This window comes from Anser cygnoides, chromosome 18, assembly GCF_040182565.1.
Source record: "Anser cygnoides isolate HZ-2024a breed goose chromosome 18, Taihu_goose_T2T_genome, whole genome shotgun sequence".
NCBI classification, from domain to species: domain Eukaryota; kingdom Metazoa; phylum Chordata; class Aves; order Anseriformes; family Anatidae; genus Anser; species Anser cygnoides.
In genome coordinates this window covers 5,536,069-5,558,169 of record NC_089890.1, presented here as the reverse complement: position 1 = coordinate 5,558,169, position 22,101 = coordinate 5,536,069, and the positions used below count along the sequence as shown (strand labels likewise).

At 44.4% G+C, this 22,101-nt stretch overlaps 1 long non-coding RNA gene across 1 annotated transcript in view; it reads left to right on the top strand.

Moving 5' to 3' along the window:
- LOC106041452 (uncharacterized) overlaps positions 1–22,101 on the top strand; it is an 83,687-nt gene that overhangs the window by 2,041 nt on the left and 59,545 nt on the right. The window contains exon 2 of the long non-coding RNA XR_007164895.2: positions 14,614–14,742. This is a non-coding gene — a long non-coding RNA (uncharacterized lncRNA). The remainder of the gene's footprint in view (positions 1–14,613; positions 14,743–22,101) is intronic.

Here is a 22,101-nt window from a genome sequence, read left to right as displayed (position 1 = left end):
TAGAGAAGGATCTGGATATTAAGGGATAAGTCATGCTAAGTATTTCCTTCTTAGACTCCTTATTCACTTATGCCTACTGTTTTTTTGTCATCTTTAAAGGTGTTGTTTAGCCTGTTTTGAATTACTTTAAAACAAACAAGTCTTTTAAAAAACAACTTTTAAATCTATGGAGATATTTTCTAAATTCTTTTGATTAAAGGGATCAGATCTTTCTTCTTTTCTGTAACAAAATTAAAAATAGTTCTTAATTTGGAGGGTGAAAGTGAGGAACAAGGACTCTAGGCTTCAGAAAGCTCTGCTTGGTGGAGGGAGTAGCGTGCGTTCAGTTTCCTTGTGCTTTTCTGAGTTAAACTTAGAAATATGGAGGCTCAACAATCGAATACCATGTCACAGATTCCAGTACAGAATTACTAAGAAAAAAATGTACTGTTCTGTTTCCGTAAACCAAAAAGCAGTAGAAGTTATTTTAAGCTTAGAGCAATGAGAAGATAAGGAAGTACTGGGCAGAGAGAAAAACAAAACCCCTTAGGCTAATGAGCCCCTTGCCTCCAGGTTTATCTTGGCTCCACCTCTCTCCTTTGTCACTGTATTCGTCAGTCTCCTCCTCCAGTCTAGCTGCCTCTTAACCTCATTAATGCTTCACTTTGATGGTCTTAAGTTCTTGACAATTTACTCCAGATGTTTGCTACTTTGAATGAAATAGATTTCCCAGATTTCCTGTTTACTCTTAATGTCTTTTGTCTCTTTTTCTTTGAAAGTGTGACAATTTTTTTAACCTCTTAGCAATCTGAATATGTGAGTCTACTGTTCCACCCCCCTCCTCCTAGCATCCTCCTGAAGCTTTGAATGTTTTCCTTAGAACGACACTCCTTGTTGCCATCTTCTTACAAGATAACCTTGCTCTTCTTTCACCTTCAATTCTGAACACGTGAAATTCTGAGCTCTATTTTTTTTTTCTTCTGTTCTGCTGGGCAGACGTGTGTGTACACACATGGAAGAATCATGGGAAAAAATTCCCACTTTTTGATATACTTCAGACCAAATGTTCTTATAACCTGGGATTGCCCACGTTGTTCATCCCATCGGGTGCCTTCCATGGATGAATTACCTGGAGAGACTTGAGTAGAAGTAATGGGCTGGCGTCTCCTTGTCGAGCTGCTCAAGGCACACAACTCGGGGCTGCTCTTGGCAGCACCGACACAACTGCCTAGAGCACGAGTGTGGTTAGAGCAGCGCAGCTGACCTGGGCAAGGCTGTGCTGTTGGAAGTTCCCGTTATAGCAGTAAAAAACGTGTCCACTTTAAAGTGCTTGTATGGCTTTAATTATTCTGTTGTTTTCTTTAAAAATAAAACTAAAAACAAAACAAACCTTTAAGTGAACCAGTTCTTCAAGTACAAAAGCTGTGCCTAGACCAGGCCTTAGGCCTCAGTCTTGCAAACACTTTCACACGTGCTTAACTTTACCGCTATGAGTAATCCTATTGATTTTAAATGGCACTACTGAGGCAATAAAGAGTGGATTTGTATTATCTGGGGCTTACCGTGGGGTATGTTAGAAGTCAGTCTTATGAAATTAATGATTATGTGGGTGCAAGAGGAGTGTCCAGTCCAGGACTTAGTTAAAATGAAGAGTACTCTTCCTCATAGGCTTCCTTTGAAGTATTTAGCTGTCTTGCCTGCTCTTTTAAGTTCTGTCTCTTGAAAGCCATTCATTTTTTTTTTTTGACTGGTGACTTTTGTTACGATGTCCTTTAAAATAAATATTCAGGTATTACTTGGCATACTGTGGCTTTCCATCTCCTCTTGGTCGACTGTAACCTTCCACTGAGGCTATTCCATGCATCGGTGCCTTTACAATGGCATTTTCTGGTTTCTAACACTGGGTGTACTCATGCTGCAGCTTTCCAGCCTCTGCAGCTCTCTTCTATTCAGCTGCCTTTTTTCACAAAACTTGTAGCAACGTGACAGCTCTGAAACTCCTGTCTCTATCAAACTGAGCTGAAAGCAACCAACTCATTCAAAAGTTATTAGAGATGCATGCTTGTGCATACCATGATCATATATACGTTATTTTTAAAGGAAGTCAGGCAGAAAAAAAAAAAGTGATTTGATTAGAGAGAGATGCATTTGAATGTTTCACGAGCTTGAAAAAATGACTTTGCTTTGTGGCTGGTCTTACAAATATGTTTTACCCCAACTCATCCCCATTGAGGAGAGCAAGGCGAGGGCTAGTTTTAATGCAAAATGTAAGTGGACAGTTTTGGAAGTTGCAGAAGAAAAATTCACCTCTCAGTACTTCAACAACATAAGCAGGCTTGGCATTAGGGCTTAAAGATCTGTGCCAGTTGCCAACACGGTGGGTGAGTCATTTCTGCTCAGGTGTTTGCTCGAGAAGGAAACCTTTGAGTTCTGCTTAGTTAGAGAAATACTTGGGGGAAACAGCCCTGTTTTGTTAAAGCACCAGCAAGCTGACATCATAGCCAACTTTGTCCCAGCTGGCTGTGCTGCAGATCATTAAAGGGAGAGGGTGTTTCATGCACTCCAGTCTCTTTTCTCCTTTGTTTAAAAGGAGAGATCCTTGCATTTTAATTGGAAAAAAAAAAGGCAAAAACAAACAGCAAGGGGAAAAAAACCAACAACAACACCAAAAGCCCTGAAGAGGGCTGAAGAAGAGAACATTTAACTTTGGCAAGAGCGTGTAGGGGAGGAATGGTCTGCACAAAGGGGTTTATTCCCGACAGCTGGAGTACCTGCGTGTTGCACAGTGTTACGTGTTACCGTTCCCACTCTTGCTTAGCAGGTGCCCTTAATGCAGCAGTTGTGCTGTGACACTCACACAGGGAATGTGACGCTTTGGATGGCAAGAACCTAATTCTCCAGTCTGGCAGAACTCGGGGTAGGATTCCCACTGAGTTCTGTGTAAGCCGGTCAGTACCGATGATCGTGGCTGAAGCATGGGATTTGTGCTTTGCCACAGGATGCACTGAAGAAGCAAGGGTGGGGGTGTAGCACAGCAGGTGAAAATTAATGAAGCCCAAGTCTGCCACTTGCTTAATGAACTCTTGGAAAAATTGCTTTGCACTTGCCCATCTCACTCTTTGGATTACTTTTGGCACTTTGCTAGGATTCTTGGCCCTGTATGGGTGGGTGTTTTGCAGGAGAAGCCTTCAAGACCTGCAGGAATTACAAGATTGATGATGATAACCTGCATATTCATTATTGTTTCCCGGGCTGTGTGAGATGGCCTCATTTGAACCCAGTTTGCATGTTCAGTTCACAAGACAAATATCAAAAATCCAACCTTTGGTAACAGGTGTAGGGAAGCGGCATCTACTCTGATGTTATTTCTTTTGTTGTTGAAGTGGGTGTGCTGCCAGTCCTGTTCTCCCTGCTCTGTTTTTAGGAGATCTGTGGTGCTTGTGGATCGAGGTTATAGTTGGTATTCCTCCCTCTAGATTGTAAAGCCAGACTTCTGGTTGCTGTTTGACCCTCTCTGGTGAGAGATGGGGATCCTGGCTATTGGACAGCCCAGTTGCTGCTAGTCTTACTCCTCCTAAGTATTGCTCTTGGGGCATTGCTACTGCCAGAACTCGAGGCCCCAGTTCAGCCCGTGCTGATGCTCTTGCTGGCTTGGATGCCTCCTTTGCAGCTTTCTGGTTAGACAGTTGTTAGCTGCAAAGTTGGGGTGTGGAAGATGGGTCACTGCTTGTCTTAGTTTTTCTCCTCTGTCTCTTTGTTTGATCTTCAGTGATTTTGGAGGTGAGTGTGGAGGGTAGTGCAGTGGGTAGAAATAATGTTAACTTTGGCAATGAGCCAAAATACTTTTTTTTTTTTTTTTTTGGATCACAGTCTTCAATTAGATTAGGACAGAGTTGTGTGTCCACATGAAGCTGAATCAATGAATTTGGATTTGAAGGCACCAGCATCCTAGAAAGAGATCAAATGAAACTGAAGCTCAGGATAGAAAAATGTCTTTACCAGGTTGTCAGAGATATACAACTTTGTAAATTCTTGTCAGTTTTGCAAATCAGCTGTTCTAGATTTTCACTATTAGCCTACAAAATAGTCCATCCCTTTTTCTGTCTCCCACATACCCTTCAGGTTCCGCCCCCAAGGAACAGCATCAGCCAACATCTTCCACTTGGGACCTTCCCCTATTCTGTGTTGTCTGGCGAAACAACACAGTAGAATTTTTAAAGAAGAGATGTTGGTTACAAAATACGCATAATGGGCATTTAAAAACATCGAATTTGCTAATACTTCTAGATGCAAGAGTTATAAAGAGAAGTCCCAGCTGTGATCCAGGGTCTTCTTGTGCTACATATTATGCGAATACATATTTTGTGCAAACAGGATGATGCAATCACTTGGAAAACTTTAGAATCAAAGCAGAGAAAGGGCAAGAGGGGAAAGAAAAACACATGGAGTGAAGTGACTTCTTCAGGGCCATGTGGCAGGTCACTGGCAAAGGCAGGAATAGCAGTGGGTCTCCTGAGTCCCAGGCTGGTCCCTACCCACCGCGGTATCCTGCCTCTTCTAAAAGCACCCCTGTGCCTTCCCAGTGCTCCCCAGCCGCCCTTAAACTCTGTCGCAGAACTGGAACGCCGAAATGGGTCCTGCTAATTCGATTTAACCTTTGTTTGTCGAGCTGCTCGCCTCCCCAGAGCGGTGTGGCTGCTCTGTGTTGCTGGGAGCTGAGCTGGCTTTGTTTGGTTTCGAAAGAGGAAATGGAGCACAGCAGAACCGCCCGTGGAGCGGAGCGGAGCTGGGATGCTGCACTGAACCGTGCAGATGCCATACCAAGAACAACTCGTGGTTGCAAACCAGGCTACCCGGTTTTAAATCGCATCCAACTTTTTTTTTCGAGCCAGGCAACTAAATATTTCTGAAGCTTATTAAATTAACCAGTTAGACCAAGGCAATATACAAGGTATAGAGGCCAAAGAAAGCAGCGTGGGTGTAACTTTTTGAAGGAGAATTATAGTTGCTGCTGATCATGCTGTTACAGTAAATGTTGTGTCAGTGTTTCCATTATTGGTCTTTTTTTTTTTCCTCCTTCAGTGAGTTGTTCTGGGGCTGCGTGAAAAGGTTTGCACACAACAAAAAGGTTTTCACGTGCTGCAAAATGTAATGTGAAACCTGCTAATCTGTTATCCAAAGAATCCCCACAGTTTAGGCTAGAAGCATCCTCCAAAGCTGGCATGTGAACCTGATGCTGGGCACCCAAAATTCTGGGGGAGTTGAGTCCATGCTCAGCTCTCCCTGATGTGAAATGCAGTCACTTTGGTTCTCGCCCGGTGTCTAAAGAGGTGACAGATCTTCAAGTTGGGTAAACATCTCTGGTTCATCTCTGATATGAACAGAGCTGGTCTGTGTTTGTGATTTGGCTTGCACTCTTTGCATTACATCGCTGCGTGGGGACTCTGCGATTGACAGTAAGATGCTACACAAGATGCCGGTCTTACTGCAAAGACCTTCTGTTACTGAGTAAGCTTTGTGTGTCAGCCCACGCAAACGTGCTGTACTTGATTAATCGTGTTCATTAGGGTTGTATTTTCAGGCAGCCGAGAACAGGGCTCCCTTATGCTGGGCACTGCGCAGCTCCGGAGAACCAGCAGTGCTTTGTTTCCTGTGTGACGTGCCAACGTCTTTCTCCAGGCCAAACCTGCTTTCTAATTCAAGTGACAAAATTAGTGAAAAACTGGTTTGCGTCTTGCTCTTCCATCCGCCTGGGCATGTTTGGGAATCCCTTAGAATGACTGAATTCAGTGGTTTAAGCTTTTTTTTTTTTTTTTTTTATTGCACACCTCCCACAATAACTCTGAAGTAGCTTCATAATGGAAATGCTGACACAACACTATCGCCTCAGCCCCAGGAGTGTGTTCCACCTTCTATTGTTTGCCTTGGCCTCTGTATATTGTATACTGCCTCAGTTTAATTGGTTAATTTAATAAACTTCTGAAGTGCTGTATCAGTTGTCTGGCTTAGCTTTCATCCACTAGCCTGATGAAGAACGTATAAGTTTCAAAAGCTTCCCTGTATGAAGTTAATCAAATAAAAAAAGGTATCTCCTACTGTATGCTGCATGTATGTCTTGGAAAGACTGCTTGAACTGACACATTTTTACAATTAAAAAGCATTTTAAAAAATCCTAAAAAATCTTCACTTAGCTAATGTTCCAGGTCTGACCTGCTTAACTTCAGTTAAAAAAAAAAAAAAAAGTTTAATTTTTTATTTTTAAGGGAGTTCAGTGCTTCAGTAGCCCCATCTGAATTATATGCCAGGCCAAACTGTACTTTAGATGGACTCTTGGGGTTGGAAAGGAGGGAGAGAAGTGGGAAAAACATAATGAAAATGATTTGAAGGTATTACAGAGGAGAAGTCTGACACAGGGCTGAATTGCAAGACTTGGGTGATCTGTGCTGGGTTTCTGGCTCTCGCCAAATCCCTGCATAACCGTGAGCAGGTCTTTTAACACCTCTGTGCTCCATTCCTGATTTGGATGTCTTTTTATCTTTTTTCCCCATTTTGTGCATCTCATTAATTCAGGTTTTGAGATTTGGGGATCATATGTTACAATGGGGCTCTTTATTTCACGAGCTGCGATAACAGCAAGGCGGAAAGCTCGGTAGGTCTCGCAGTGCTTTTCCATGGCGGGTGCAGTACGGCCTCTTTCGGGCCAATGCAGAGGGCACTTAAGAGAGGCCTCATGTGCCACATGTGAGGGAAAATATGTCTGCCTTCAGCCAGCCACAGAGTGCAGTGCACGTGTAACACGAGTCCAGCTTTATCTATTTTAATCCCCCGTTTGAGCATCGCAAGATTTAGGGGTATTCATCTATCAGGAGTGATTTAGATATACTCGATCATGCCTCAGGGCAGGGGAACAGCCTAGGTTACCTCTTGATATCCCTTCCAGCCCTGTTTTTTTATGACTCTATTAGATCTGACAACAACAGAGTCATATACTTTGTTCCAAAGGATTCTTCCATTAATTAGTACTTTGTGGTGCATAGCTCCTCTTCCCTTGAGGAGCTCTAAGAGGTTGACAAGTGCTAATTAAGTCCTACAAGAACTGGTGTGTTGGGTAATTATTATTTTACAGGTAGAGAAACTGAGGTGCAAATGTAACCCACAGGAAGTTTTGGGACAGAATCTCGCTCCGATGCTTAGCATTTTAGCTACTTAAAATTCTTGCCGAGCCGTGCCTTTGGGCTGTTGTTGCCGATGGAGAATACTGCTGGTGCTTCCCTCCGCCTGCCCACGTCTGAGCTAGCCAAGGCTGTAACAGGCTCGGCAGCCACATTTGGGCTGCATCAGTGTCAGAGGGGGCTGCTAGCAAAATGAATCTGGCCTGGGTGCCAAAAATAAGTTTATTTTCTCTCTATTTCCAGGCTTTCTGTACTTGTAGAATTATACCGCCTTTAAAGGGGAGCTGCCCCAGAGTCCCAAATCAGGCCTTTTGTACTGGGAGGGAGGTAACCTCTTGCAGTCTACGTCACTCGAGGGTAATTTTCAATCAAACATTTACCCGTGTAATTAATCTGCTTCAGAGTTCTCCGGTGTGAAGTGGCGTGGCCAAGTGGCATTTGAGAACCCTTTAAAAGGAAACGGGATAATTGGTTTAGTTCTGGGTCAACAGTACAGCAGGAGCCATCAAGCCAGACTGGCCCGTACCTGGATCAGTGGTGTTTAAGCTCTGTTCAGTCGGCAGTACCTGGCTAAAGGAGGGTCTCTCGGGTATGGGAGATGAGATGTGGAGTGGCTGGAGTGGTTTCCTTTGTCCTGTACTAGGGTTATCATCTGCCTGTGTGTTTCTGGGTGTTGTACTGTAGCCGTAGGAGAGAGATCATGATAGTAGAACTAGCATGGAAAAGCTGCCTCCTGTGTCCCACAACAGCTGTTTGCAAAGTCAGCCTTTGTGCGGATTTCCAAGGAAACCCATCGCTTCCAGAAATAGTAATATTTATTGTCCTCAGTCAAATTGTGTCCTGAATCTCCAGCAATTCCACTGACCTTCCTGGGTCCGTGTAGGCTGTGCACAAGGATCTGAATTTGATCTGTGGATTCTGGTGAAGCAAATTTAATGCCGCCAGCCCAGTCCTCAAGCCTGCCATTTGCAAATTATCCATGTGAATTGCCCCCTTAGGTCTGTGCTCACAGAGCAAGAGCAAGTTCACAAGGACTTTTCCTGGCTCCATCTGAGATGCACAACGCATGTTGGCAACCCAGGAATGTAGACCTGGGAGCACCAACTCCAGCATGGTGGTGGATTTGTGTGCTCGATGTGATGCAGGGGAGCTGGTTAGGCAAGTTGAACTCTGATTTGTAGCTTTCATGTGATAGAAATACTTGTCCTGTTTTCACTGTCCGGCTCTGTCACGCTGCTGCACATCAATTCCCTTCACTCTTTCAGGGTGTGGTCTCGATTAATGTTTGCACACTGTAATTTGTGATGTTGCTCAGTTTAACAGGACAAAATTTGCCAGTCCAAACCCTGTCTTGGTGAGAGGGTGAGGTGCTTATTAAGATCAGGTTTCTTTCGTGATCAGACATCTGTCTCTTGTAATCCCACAAGCCAAATTTGTAGCGCAGCTTCGCACGGCAGCAGTGGCTGGGAGATAATGGGTTGGTTACGTGGAGGCCGGGGGGAAGTGGTGAGAATGAGCCCCACAGATATTTCTTGTATGAGTATTGTTTTTCTCCCTTATGAAGAGGCTTTCTTGGGACACAATGAGTAGGGCCATGGAGGTCAGATTTGCAAGAAGTCTTGCTGCAAACCGTGCTCGATGTGCAGATGTTCCTGTCTCCTGTCCGGCTGACTGCACCACGTCTGGTCTGATCACATCGTCCGTGCTGCAGAGTCCCTGTAGCAGCCTCTGTTTATGGGGAAAACTACCATAGGGTCACAAGCCTTAAAGGAGCTATTTGTGCAGTTCTGGACATCTTTAGCAGTCCCTGTATTTTCAGAGATGGGGCTGGTTTCGTTTCAGAGGCAGCTGCCACATGATGTAGAAAAAGGATGTGCATCTCCCAGCTCTTCCCAAGCAAGCGATCCCAACCCGTTCTGCTGGAGGAGCAGCAGCCAGGTGGGGAGGTATGCCGGAGCGCTGGGAGCGGACAGCACCCCGCGTGTTTTCTCATGGTTTAAGAGATGAAAAGGCTTGTGAATGGACATCAGCAGCCTGGCCTCCCCCTCCTTGACTCATTGTGGGCCAAACCTCCTCAAACGCGTGTCCTGCTCTGTTGTGTATCCAAGTCTGGAGTCTGTGCCAACAAGGAGAGGCTGAGTTTATGGTTGCGCAGAGGAATGGGGCTGCTATGGGAAGGGCTGCAGTCGGGAGGGAGGCCTGGTTAAGCCGGAGAGCCCAGCTGGGTGGACTGGCCAGTTGCTCATGGCTAAGAGCTAAAACCACAGAGCAGAAATGTTCCAGAGCATTGCTGAGGTGGCCAATGAGTCCATATGACAACCTTGCTGAGAGCTGGGCATCTTCAGCCTGAACACTCGTGTGAAACCAAACACGAAGCACAGAAGGGGACAGCATCTAGCCGGTGTCTGGGGAGGGTGTGCTGAACACCCCCTTCCAGTGCAGCAAGCCCCTCTGAGCACGTTAGCATCCATCTGGTGGGTAATTAGCTGGCTCTCTAGTAGAAGAATCAGCGAAGGGATCTCTCTTCCCACATCTTGTAAAGTGCTTACTCTAATTTTTGTGACATCCAGCTGCAGGGTCTCTGTGTCTGTCATTACAGACCATTAAACTGCTTCAGATCCATCTATTTGTTTAAGTAGTTCCTGACCCTTGGGTGACAGTGGCCGAGAGGGATCTGACCTTTTTCCAGTTAAGGAACGTTAGCTTGGGTGTAATGAGTCAAAACGTTCCTGGATAAGGAGGGTGAGCGCTCGCAGGCTCCTGTCCCGGCAGGCTGGGCACAGGTAAAAACCTTCCTGCCCTGTGGCATAGTATTGTATGGCCCTGCCTTTACAACCTGTTGGGTTGCCCCTGCTCCTACCAGTGAAGGGGAGAGTCTTCTCTCCAGCGAGAATCCCAGTCTCACTCCAGTTTGTGCCTCAGAGCACTCTTAGTGCTGGTAGGCACAGGTCCTCCTGGGAGAGGCGGGAAGCAGCTGACGTGCTGCAGGGAACAAAGCACGCTGCTCTGTCTGCTCCCGAGAGCTGCGAGGAAGAGGTTTCTTAAAAACAAACAAACAAAAAGAGGACTGAGGAGAAGATGATGACACCAGCGGAAGGACCAAAAAAGGGAACAGGCTGAATAAAATATTGTTTGACTTAATGCATAATGCTTCCTTTCATTAAAGTGCCTGTAATCTTTTCTTCTTAATTGAAATTAATTTATTATTTTCAGTTTGAAACTACGTGAGCACTTTCAGGCTGATGACTCTTATTTTTTCAGCTGAAGTGACAAATCCAACATAAATTTGCAATGTTTTTGTTGACCCAAATATGCCTGTTTTCTTTGGGCAGGGATAAAAGTTCCAGCTGAGAAACTCAGCCTGCTTCTAATCTGGACAACACCTTCTGCCTAAGGATACTTTCATTCATAAATAAAAAGACAAATATCTGGATGGAAACGAAACCCAGGAAGTCAGTACGTGCGCTGTCAGAGTTGAGAATTTCATACAAACTGACAAAAAGTGAAATTGAAAGAAACTGGACAGCATGGTGTTAATTAAAACCCTTCAGCGAGCCAAACTTACAGGTTTATTTTCGCAGAGAGAATTAATGATGGCGTGTGTGAAAGAAGCTAGTTGTTCTGATTAGCCTGTCACTGCGTAAGGTGGTGTCGTGACTTCTGTGATGTTATCCCATCTCTGAGGTATCCTTAAGAGCAGTGAACTTCTATAAATCCCCTGAGCTAGAGGTTTGCATAAATGAATTAGTGCGTATGTAGGAATGCGTGGGGCAGCAGGGCAGGTAGGAGACCTGCCATCTCGGCCACCGGTCCCACGTCGTCTCACAGCAGTGGTGAGACTGGTGTCTCTGTTGCCTGGTCAAAATGGAAAAGTTTTGAGCCTATTCTATGCTAAAATAGAGGGTCTTCTAGACAGTGCATGTGTCCAGGGATGAAGATACAAGGCTTTCTTTAGTTGTTGTCAACGAACATTTTCTCCTCGCAAAAGGATGACAGGAAAACATTACAACGTTAATTGTTGGCAGAAGCAATTCTCTGAAAGGTGGATCTGGTCTCAGCTGTTTAAATGTTTACTTGCTGGTGCTTGATTAATAGCTAATTAGAGAAATAAGATTTTATGTAGTTTTTAAATCTGTGAAGTCTTGTGTCATTCAAGGCTGTAATTATTTACCATGCTGGGATGGACCTGCTGATGGTCTTCACTGATGTCCAAAGAAATAGCTGGCATGAATGCAAGCATGGGACTCCTTGGAATGGATAACTTACTGGGGGACTATACAGGTGTGTGTATGAAATTAATGAACTGGAACTGGTGTTTTTGGTTCCTGTACTTTTAATCCTTTATTGGAAAGTTAGAAGGTTGGGGTCTCCTCTGAGAAAGGTAGAAGGCACGCTTTCTGTTCTTTGTTTTTGTTTTGAAGGAGTTCAAAGCTGAATTTAGCTAAATAACAGTCAGGCTATTAAAGTGTGTCACATTAGGTGGCATTTAGTAATGTTGGGACTTCTCTGAAAACTGTAGTTGTGAGGTATTTGACTGCAGGCCAAACTCCTGAGCCATCAGCTCTGGTGCCACCACGAGCATGCGAAGGGAGGTGCCTTTCCCAGGGGCGCCCACTGGAAGCCATGTCTTTGGACGTCTGCTGAAACAAATTGTGCTGTAAAGATTCAGTAATGAGTAAACGTGCATTTCTGCTACCCTTTAAGACACTTCCTTGTGTTTGGAAGTCTTCCATGAAGTCCCTAAAGGCACAGAATAAAAAAAAAATAAATTAAAAAATGCACATCAGTTCATGCAGAAGGGAAAGATAAGGGCAGAGGAATATTTCTGAAGGAAATCAAAATACACTGGCCTTCTAAAACTTCAGAGTAGATAAACTGTTTACCAGTGACTACCTAGTTTGGGAGAGTGATGTATTTTGAAATCCATCTCTAAATAAAAAAGCATTTTGTGCAGTTGCAGTAATTAATGGTTGCTTTCTTGCAATAGCCTCCAGAAAACTAACTCATGCGTTTGACAGCAAACATGAATATGCTTGTAAAACTGAAGGGAATCGTTAGGCTTGTGTGAGCTTGATCACTTAAAAACAAACCAAGAAGCTGAACATGGAAGCATGTTACGACTTAGGGGCTTGATTGAAGTCGATGGGAGTATGTCAGCAGTAAGCCCTATGGAAGGGGTGAGGGCCCAGCTCATTTGCAGCCTCGCCAGCTGGGGCACATGGGTTACACGAACAAGCAGAATGTATGTGTTAAAGCAACGCGCTTGAGGTGCCAAACTGACCAAGCGACAGGGGATTTTAAAGGAGAAAGGAAATTGTAATACCTTTATAGGACATTGCTTTGGAAAATTGGACCTCACTGTAAGCCAGTGTGACATGATGGTGATGTGCTGAGATCACCGGGCACTCTTCTAACGTCACTTCCTTCTTCCTCCAACTTCATGGAGTTGCTGTAGGACAAAATTTGATTTATTTAAGAGGGTAGAGGAGGGGAAGTTTATGACAAACTATGCAAATACTAAAAATTTCAAAAAAGCAAACAAAAAGGCAATGCAACTTGCCTCTCTCTTTGCATTTGCTTACTACCGTTATCCCATCCAGTGAATTTGCAGGCATGAATTTTCAGAAGTGTTCATTAGAAAAGCTTATAAGGAAAAATAGCCAAAAAAAAAAAAAAAAAAAAAAAGGTGATGTGGTGCTGCAGATGGTTCTCTTCTATATATCTGGCCAAGGGACAGACGTATCTCAGGACTTCTCAAAACTTCTCAGGCAATTTGAATGTTTTAGGTTTGGTCTGTATGTTAGGAAGTTACCAATGCATCAGTTTTCAAATTATTCTGAACTATAGAAAAATTCATACACTGAATAACGTGAAGAAAACCCTATTTATTTGCTTTAAGTCTGCTCATTGAAGTGTAAGATGGCATAGCAATTTGTCGAAGATGAGGTGCATAAAGTATATTGAGAACTATAATTCATGTTGTAGAAATTAAATGTCTAATCTCTGTCTGCTCCTAATCAGCATCAGGGAGTGCAGAACATAGGGCTCTTACAGCCCAAATGCATCCAAGTACACAAAAGTTACTGGGCAATTTTAGACTTTCTGCTTAAAGGGATGAAAGCTTCATTTGGTTCTGGGGGTGTTTGCTCTTGCTTATAGAGAAGTGAATCAGGAATAACTCCACTGTGATCTACCCATTTGGATAGAGAACTGATCATGTGAGCTGTAAACGAACACTTCTCTCCGTAGCAGGGGCTTCACATAAGCTGTTCAGAACATCTTTATCATGTTTATCGTGTAATGGTTTGGGTTGGAAGGGACCTTAAAGATCATCTAATTCCGCCCCCCTGCTCTCTATGCTCTCTAATGTTGTTTCGAGTTGCATCTTGGACCATGTAAGAATGCTTAGTCCTTGGCATTACCTCAATTATGAGTTTGACAATTTCCTGATAGATTGTTTATCAAAGAAATATTATGTCAATAATGTCTAAAAGCTGTAGCAATATTGCTCCCACCCCAGAGATGTAAATACTGTGTTATCTCATGGCACAGCCTTAAATGACGCCACACATCTTGAAATAACATGTCCAAATGTGTCAGAGGAAGAGATTGTTAAAGCGTTTGCCTTATATTACCTGCCTGCCAGCAAATGGGTGGTGAGAGACCTAGAGTTTAATTTTTTTCTCCACACTCCCCCCCCCCCCCCCCCCGCCCCAATAGGCAGATCATGCAACTATCTAAACACAGTTCTGGAAAACCTGTTTGCTAGCTTACTCACAGCCCCAAATGGCTTTGGGTTGCAATAGTGCAGTGCCTAACCCTTTGGGGGGGTGGGGGGAGAGGGAAAAAAACATGGCAAACCCAACCCAGTGCACCTTCTAGAACAACATCTTCCAAATTTGTGAATATCTTGGGGGAGGGATGAAGGGGAGGGGGGTAATGGCCTGCGTGTGAAACCACGAATTATATTATGTCTGCCAAACCCCTTTGAGAATTGGACCAACTGTCGGTTCAAATGATTTGCGATTATCCAAACTTTACTCATCAAAGGTTTTTATGAGTTCACTTTGGCAAAGGCTGTGTTTTTCCATGTGGTGAAATCATACACCTGGAAAACATGCAGCCAAAATGGTGTGGAGGTTGAATAACCCTCCTTGTTCTCCAAATGCTCTCGAGTTTTAAGCATCATGGTAGTTGAAGTGTTTGTGGTGCTATAAAATTTGTACAACTTTACTGTAAACCTGACTCTTGCATAACCCTCTTGGCCAGATGATTGGCAGCTTGGTTGTGATCTTCTAACACAAAAAGGAACAAATATTGGCCTTAAGTTTTTACTGTACAGAGGGAAGAAAGCTGAAAATCTTTACCTTTGTACAAGCTGTGTGTGCATGGTGGCATGGAAAACATCCTGCAAAGCAGCAGCCTATGAATAATGCTATTTTATGGTTTGCTTCACAAACAGCGTACAGAGCCCGATCCAAAATCAGCCAGCTCTGGGATGGAGAGCAAGCAAGCAAGGTGGTGATCGTGCTTCACAGAAGCGATGGTGGGAAGCTGACAGAAGATACTGGCAGGAAATTCAGGAGAAAGGGTATGTCTCCAGCGGTACTTGATGTTGACCTCGAAGTTACCTTAACCAGTCTGTCTGTGTTGCTTCTGGCAGCCTGTACCAAAGCCACTTTATGTTGCCCTCCTAATTTACAAGTTGGGCCCTCCTAAGACTTGTTTTGAGGCCAGCTTGCCTCTCCCTGTGGGCAGCAGGGAGAAGCAGAGCTGGGGAGAAGTGGGAGTGATAGCACTGCTGTGGGTTGGCTTCTGTGCCCTGAGCCTGTGCCAGCTCCAGACAAGGTTCAGGGGAGCACAAGGTTGGAGGACTGGCAGTGGTGGGAACGATCGCTGATGTGTAACTGAGCAAAGGTCTCAGGATTGAGGTGGGACCGCTGGTAAATCGTGGCTTTGCAACCTTGAGGTTAACCCTAAGGGCTTTCTGGGTATTGGGTGGGTCGTTGAGCGTGGCTGAAAAGGCGTAACTTGTTAATTGAAGAGTCCTTCCCCTGTATGGTGTATAATTTTATTTTCCAGTTGCAATTAAGCTGGAGTTGTCTAGGAAAAATGGTACAGCGTAATTCTCAAAATGGTGACATGAAGTAAAAGAGGCATAAAACTGGTGTAACAGAACTTGTGAAGTTGTAAAGAAGTTGGGCATGGCAAACATCAGTTTCTAGAATGCAATGCCCAGTCACTTGCCTTTCTGTTTACACAACAAAATAGCCTGAAGAGAGTTAATATGTTTAGAAAACGGCACTTGCATGTCTTTCTAATGGGAGAGGAAGCTCAACAAATTGATGTGACTCAACAAATTGAGTATACAGAACAGATCACAGCTCCGATTAGGCCATTTGCAGAATGGTTTGAAGAGCGCTGGCCTCTGGCCAGTGAGCTACTTCTTACTTGCAAGGAACATAGCTCATGGTCCTTGTTGTTTGCCTAACGCTGTGCTAGGCTTTGTCTGAAGCAATGATGATCTCGTACTCAGTGCATACACTCACTGCTGCCTGCTTAGCATAATGCAGACCTGCACCGTGCGTGGCTATGGCCACGCTACGGAGGCTTCACCGCAGCATAACCGCAGACCTCTTCCACTAAGACTGTATAAATGGCACAGATTAAATATACTATGGGTAACATAAAATGGAATTTAAAAGAATATGGATGGCTTAATATGAAAGTCATGAATAATGCTGCATAAAATGCCTGAGCTATTAGTTCACTTATAACCAGTGTACCTGTGCACAAATCTGTGTGCTGGTTTTGCGAACTGTAATATAAATGGTCTTTGTTCTTGTCTTTATGTAATAACACCCCTCCTAATATCTAGACACCCTTGTGTATATTTTATGCATACATCTAATTTAGTTGTTAAACATTGCTCCAAAACCCACACGTACACCAGAAGAACCATATATTGTCAAACTGGTTTGAAATCTATAAAGAAGCAGTGCTTGGGAAGGGAAGGGTTGAAAGCTCAAGAATTAATCAACATTCCTTTCAATTTAGTGGCCTTGTAATATGCTACTGAGTAGGAGGAGAAAAGAATGAGTCTGGTTGCTGGATTGGGTCCTCGTTTCCTGTGTTGACATGGGATGGGTGGAGCAGGATGGTAATGGTGTCCCCAGCCGTGGAAGGAAGAAACTGCCACTTGCTCTTGATGTGACTTTCGGGCTTTAATTCTGGGTGAAAGATGTTAGATTCTCTGCTCAGGCTGGTTTTCTCCCTTTCAAGTAAATGCTAATGCTCCTTCTCTTAAATTTTAATCTCTTGCCTTTGAGGAAACCACTTCTTGTCCTGGAATACATCACTGTGGTCTTGACTTGGAGGGTCTCGCTGCTGCCAGGCACGGGACCTCCCAGCTCTGTCCCGTGCTGGAGCATTGGCGAGAGGCTGCGGGTGCCTGGAACCCCAGGGGCAAGCCAGGGAGAGGGAAGAGACTTTGAATTACCCAGGAATCTCAGCAAAGCCAAGAAAAAAAACCTTGGGTTATTGGAAACCAGAACGGTGCTTGTGAATTCAGTGTTGGACTGATGGTTTTTGTCATTATTGCTTTCTTTTCTTGGTGTCTGCTATTGTGCGAGGGCAATAATCTGAACGAGGAGGAAAGAAAAAAAAAAAAAGCCCAACCCCAAGGAGCCTGTAAACAAAGCTAAACTGTTAACACATGAGTCTGCCCTGAATGAGAAGGGAAGGGGAAGATGTTTTTCATTTTGTGATGAGTTGCTAGCTGGGAGCCAGTTTGCCATCTGTTTGTGGGAAAGCCCTAGGAGGAGCCTTTGACGTACAGCCCGTGGAGTTCCCTACTGCTCCCCCTCCAAACCATTCCTCGGCGTGGAAAGCCGAGCCTGCTGTGAAAGCACTGTGTTCTGGAAGTCTGCCATGTTCGTACTGGGGAAGCCCGAGGCAAGATGCTTGCTCTGTGCGCCCTATGTCCCTCTCTGCACAGGAGGGACAGCCAGTGCATCCCTACTGCACAGGGGTTTCGCAGGGGCTGTACTTGTTATTTCAGATGAGGTTGGGATGATGGAGTGGTGGGAGAGCATGACCAAATCCTGACTGATGCAAAAAGTGGGCATGGGGGATTTGTTCCCCAGTGGGAAGAGGTTTCTCTATGTGTTGTGGGGATGTTCAAAATTAAAAGCTCAGTGATTGTGACCACCCGTAGGTAAGTTTTCCTGTCGGCTGCAGATGTGCCCGTTCCTCTCCTCTGCATCCTCTCTCTGTCCAGCCAATTCCCCAAAGAGGTTTTTCTAGAGGCCACAGAGAAGTTACTCTGCAGCTTCAGCTCTCAGGTGCCCATTACAGAGATGTTAAATACATAAATTAAAAACATCCTGCCTCCTTCAGTCCTCCCCCACATCGTCTGGAGCACCCATCCCGTGACCTGCTTGGTAGAGCTGATGATGCAAGGGTAGAGATTACTTTTGCTTGCAAGAATCGCATGGCAGTTCCAGCCATGTATTATAATTCTGTGCTGGTTGGCGCCAACTAAATAATCTCTGTGATAGCCTTAGGAGCAGCTTTGCCATGAGATTTTAGAAATGATACGTTGTCTCCCTGTGAAAGTGCTGATTTAAACAAGTATTGGCAAATTTTCATGACAGTGAAATTCCATTCCCTGAACAGAACTGGGGAATTTTCTTGAACGTGTGGAAATGAGGTATCTAGAGGAATATTGTAAATAGTGCGTCTACCCTTTGGAGGAGGAAAAAAAAAAAAGGAAAAAAAAAAAAGCTGCCCTCCGTTGTTCTTGCTTCTTTGAGAGTGAGAATTGTTCTAAAAATGCTGGCAGTATGGTTCGATATGTTCTCTATCACAGGGAAGAAAGAATCTGTAAATCTTTTATTATTATCCCAGAAATTTTGCTCTGTAGCTTTCCAAAGCTAAGCACCTGCCCCTTCTATTGCAGGGAGAAGGAGAAGTTTATTAAGTCTGTCGTCCTTGTTGACTTCAACACTTTGATGTCCCCCAGATTATCAAATTCTCTTTGCATTAGCATATGATAATTCCTAGCTATATTGATAGATAATTATACATGCAACTGCACTGTATCACATGATAGTAAATAAGTGAGTGATTCATCCTTTGTTCCTTGTGACTCTAGAAACTAGGTCTCCTGCCTCCTCAGACTGTCTCTAATTTAGACTACAAGCTTGAGGCATCAGGATCTGCTGTGCTACATCTATGGTTTGTCACAAGGAGGTGGATTCTTCACCCAGTTACACTAGCGAGGGCAAGAGAGGCTCCCTCAAATCCAGAGCTGTGCTGGGAAGGTGGAAAGGCTGAGTCCTCCTGTACCTTTGACTCTTTTGAGGATAGTGGGTATGTTCTTCCATTTAATGTATATTTAGAGCAGTGCTGCTTTAAGATCAAAAGAATTGCTCTGGATTTATACCAGGGCAGCTAAACATGGAATCATACATAATTCCCAAGCACATTTGTCTTGCAAGAGCCACACCTGATCTGCCTCCCAGCTCTTATTTACATAAGACATCCTCATTGTGTTGAGAACATCTGGGGTGGGGTTGCTCGCTGCCAGGGTGGGCAGCAGTCAGGGCCACGCGAGCCTGAACCCTACCACGTCTGTAACTGTTGATCAGAAATGCTCACAACCCTTCCTTGGGCAGCAGGATCCTCTCTCTGCTGGGTCTGTACATTTCTGTGGTCTTAATGCTGTAACCTATTTTATCCCTGAACACAATGGGATGAAATCCTACGGAAGAAAGACATATCTCAAATGTTTCCAGGATGTGTACTTCAGTGATGCATGTGTAGTTTCTAGCACAGAGAGGATTAGAATAAATGCATTCTTTGTAGATGCTGTTTTAATCTTTCAAGCTAAACTTAGATCTCGGACACCTGTCTCTGCAGCAGTCTGTCTCTTGAGCTCATGAATTTTGTGCACAGCTGTCAGTGCTGTATGTGGGGTTCTCTTTTCAGCTGGCTCTATTCCCAGTTGGCTGAAAAGTGGAGCCTGTCTTAGAAAGAGAATTTCCACTCCTGCATGCTTTGATGGAAACAAGAAGATATAAAACAAGATTTAATGACCCAGTTTTTTTTTTTTTTTCGAACCATTTATTAGCTGTTCTGTACATACTCAGTCTCTGGGGACCTAAGTTACATATTATGATAAGTATAGAGTGCCTGTTCCCTATGGACTTTGTTTCTTGATTTATGTGGATAAAATAAAGCATATAAACTAAATAAATTACCTTGGATAGCTTACTTTGAAATAGGACTCCGGGAAGTACCATGAGGTGGCCAAATGAAATGCTGACCCCAAATCGGTGGTGCTAAAATGAGGATAGCATCTCCTGCCCTTACTTTAACTCAGAGATTGAAGATTGCAAAGGGAAGGGGAAAGGCTGTTAGGAAAAATATCCACCTATGTCATCTTTATTCCTCTGGGACTGATCAGATGGGGGCAATATGTCGGAAACAGACTGGCTTCACCGTGAGCTTAACTGCAGATGGTGTCTGTGGAGTCTGCGGTGCGGTTGGCTTTGTGCTGAGAAATGACCAGCTGAGACGTTGGATCTGACTGTGCTCCACTCGACTTCTTGGGATGGGAGCAAAAGCAGAGCTGCTTGAAATGAAGGATGGCTCGCTAGGACCTGCAGCCTGTGCAAGCCTTGCTCCTGTGTAAATGGGTATCTTCAGTCTTCTAGTCATAGTTGGCTTAGGTGCAATTGTTCAGCTCCAGATAAACAAGCAAGTCTGCGTTCTCAAAAAAGGTAGTTACTGGGTGTTCCTGCTCAGAGGGAAATCTTGCCCTCAGATTTCTGCACAGAGTTTAAGAAGTCTGTTGCCATAGGAGGGAAGCATAAAAGTGATGTCTTGTCTTTTGTTAGCAGTAGCAGGGATGTGTTTCCAGAGGAATGCTTGACTTCTTGCTAAGGTCAAGGGTGAGGTTGCACATGGAGGTCAGGTTTGCAGAGGTGCAATAATTGAGATATATGTATATACATATATATATATATATATATATTTTACTAGCCTGTCATGCCCTGAGTAGTAACAAGAAGGTGGAAAGGGAGCTCAAAAGTTTCAGTGCCACTTCTTGCTCGCTGCGAGTTCAGGCAGAACTGGAACTATCAGCAGTTTTCACTGTGCCTGGCTGTCTCTGGAAATGCAGATTGTTGTGCCATACCCCTGAGAAAGCTGGCTTGTTGTTTTCGCAAGTTCTCTATGATAACACTATGGGTGAAGTAATTCTATATTTGGGAAGCAAAAAGCATAGTGTCCCTTGAGTGAGCACGAGCCACTCTGCAGTTTGTTTGGCTACAGAAGCCATTGGCCACGTACCACGGGGGAAGGAGCCCGCTGGAGCCATATCCTCTCTAGAAAGGAGAAGCAGCAGCCGAAGGAATTTGGCTCGTGTTAGACGATACACCTACACTACCAGATAATGATTTGATCAATCGGCAGGCTTGTCAGATCGGACCCCAGATAGGATGGCGGCGTGCCAGATGCTGGATCAGAGAGACTTTGTTTGATGTTATCGGAGTACAATTAGGTTACACGCATTGCTTCACGGCGTAGGCCAAGCGCGGGCGACCGGGAGGTGCGTTCGCCTGCCACTGGAGGCCCTGGGCGCGCCTGGCACCCGCGTCCCTGCTGCGGTGGCCAGGAGGAGGTGGGAGGTCACCCTGCAGCCCCTGCCCCCTTTGGTTCCCCCCTCAAACCCCAGTCGGCCAGCAGAGGAGAGAACAAGCAGACTCAGTTTCGGGAGACCTCGGGGCTTAGTAAAAAAAAGAAAGCTCAAAGGAATTACTCTGTAGAAGAGTAAAATACCAGGTGTAACATGCAGCTAATTATGCCACTGGTTTACAGGAGGGATTTTAAATGTTTCTTTCTGAAAAGCCTGAAAGGAAAAAAAAATCAAAGGGGAAAGATTGAAAAACAAGTATGAGAAGATATAAAACAAGATTTATATCTAAATAATTTCCTCTAATTGCTGTTAGAAGACATTAATTTTCCTTTTGATGCTCCACTTTACCTTAGGCTTTGCAGTACCTGCCAGGATGGCAGGGAGTCAAAGAGGATTAGCTCAGCAGCTCTCTACCTTAGTAGCCTCTGTAAAAGATTTAGCAATGGGAAGAATATACAAGGTTTAAAAAAAAAAAAAAAGAAAAACCAACAAAACCCTAATTTAAACAGCCCAACTTCAACCTTCGTTTATCCTGTGTGATCATGATGACTTCACCAGCATCCCGTGGGTACAAATGAGGTAGAATCTGGGTTCAAAGTGCCAGGGGTGTGTGTTGCTTTTTAAAGACATAGAAGTGCCTGATGTATATGTGACTGCACAGGTGTCAGCAGTGGTTTCAAAACCATTTCAAGTGGAAAACATTTTGACCATACAGAGAACCAGCCTAAAACCCATGCACCAATTAAGGTTTACCTAAGTCTTGCTCTGGAAAGCAACATTAAAAAATGCCTAGGGGTGAACTATGGTTTTGCCAAGGGGGCATTTTGCCTGGGGAGAACTCAGACAGAAGCAACATAATAATATTTAATTTGCCCTGATTTTGATAAGCTTCCTTTCTAGCTTGCACATGGGGGGGACATCTCACACTGTCTGCAGCAGTGTTTGGGCTGTGATTCCACTGTTGTCCGTTTTTGTCTCTTCTCTGTCTGAAGATTGCGCAATTTTCTTGACGGAGGCTGGGAGCGCAGAGATTGCAACTTGCCCGGGAGTTTGCTTGCTGAGACTAAGTCTGGTAGCGATGCCAGTTGGATGGGTCAAACGCTTTTTGTTTCACCTCTTTCTTTGTCAGAGGTTTTCAGTTTAAGAGGACTTCTTGATCTCTGGTTGCACCTGAAATCCAAAATTGCTTTTAGTGGTTGTGGTAGCACCTTCCCAGCTTGACTCAGAGGTACAGATTCCCATTCAGTT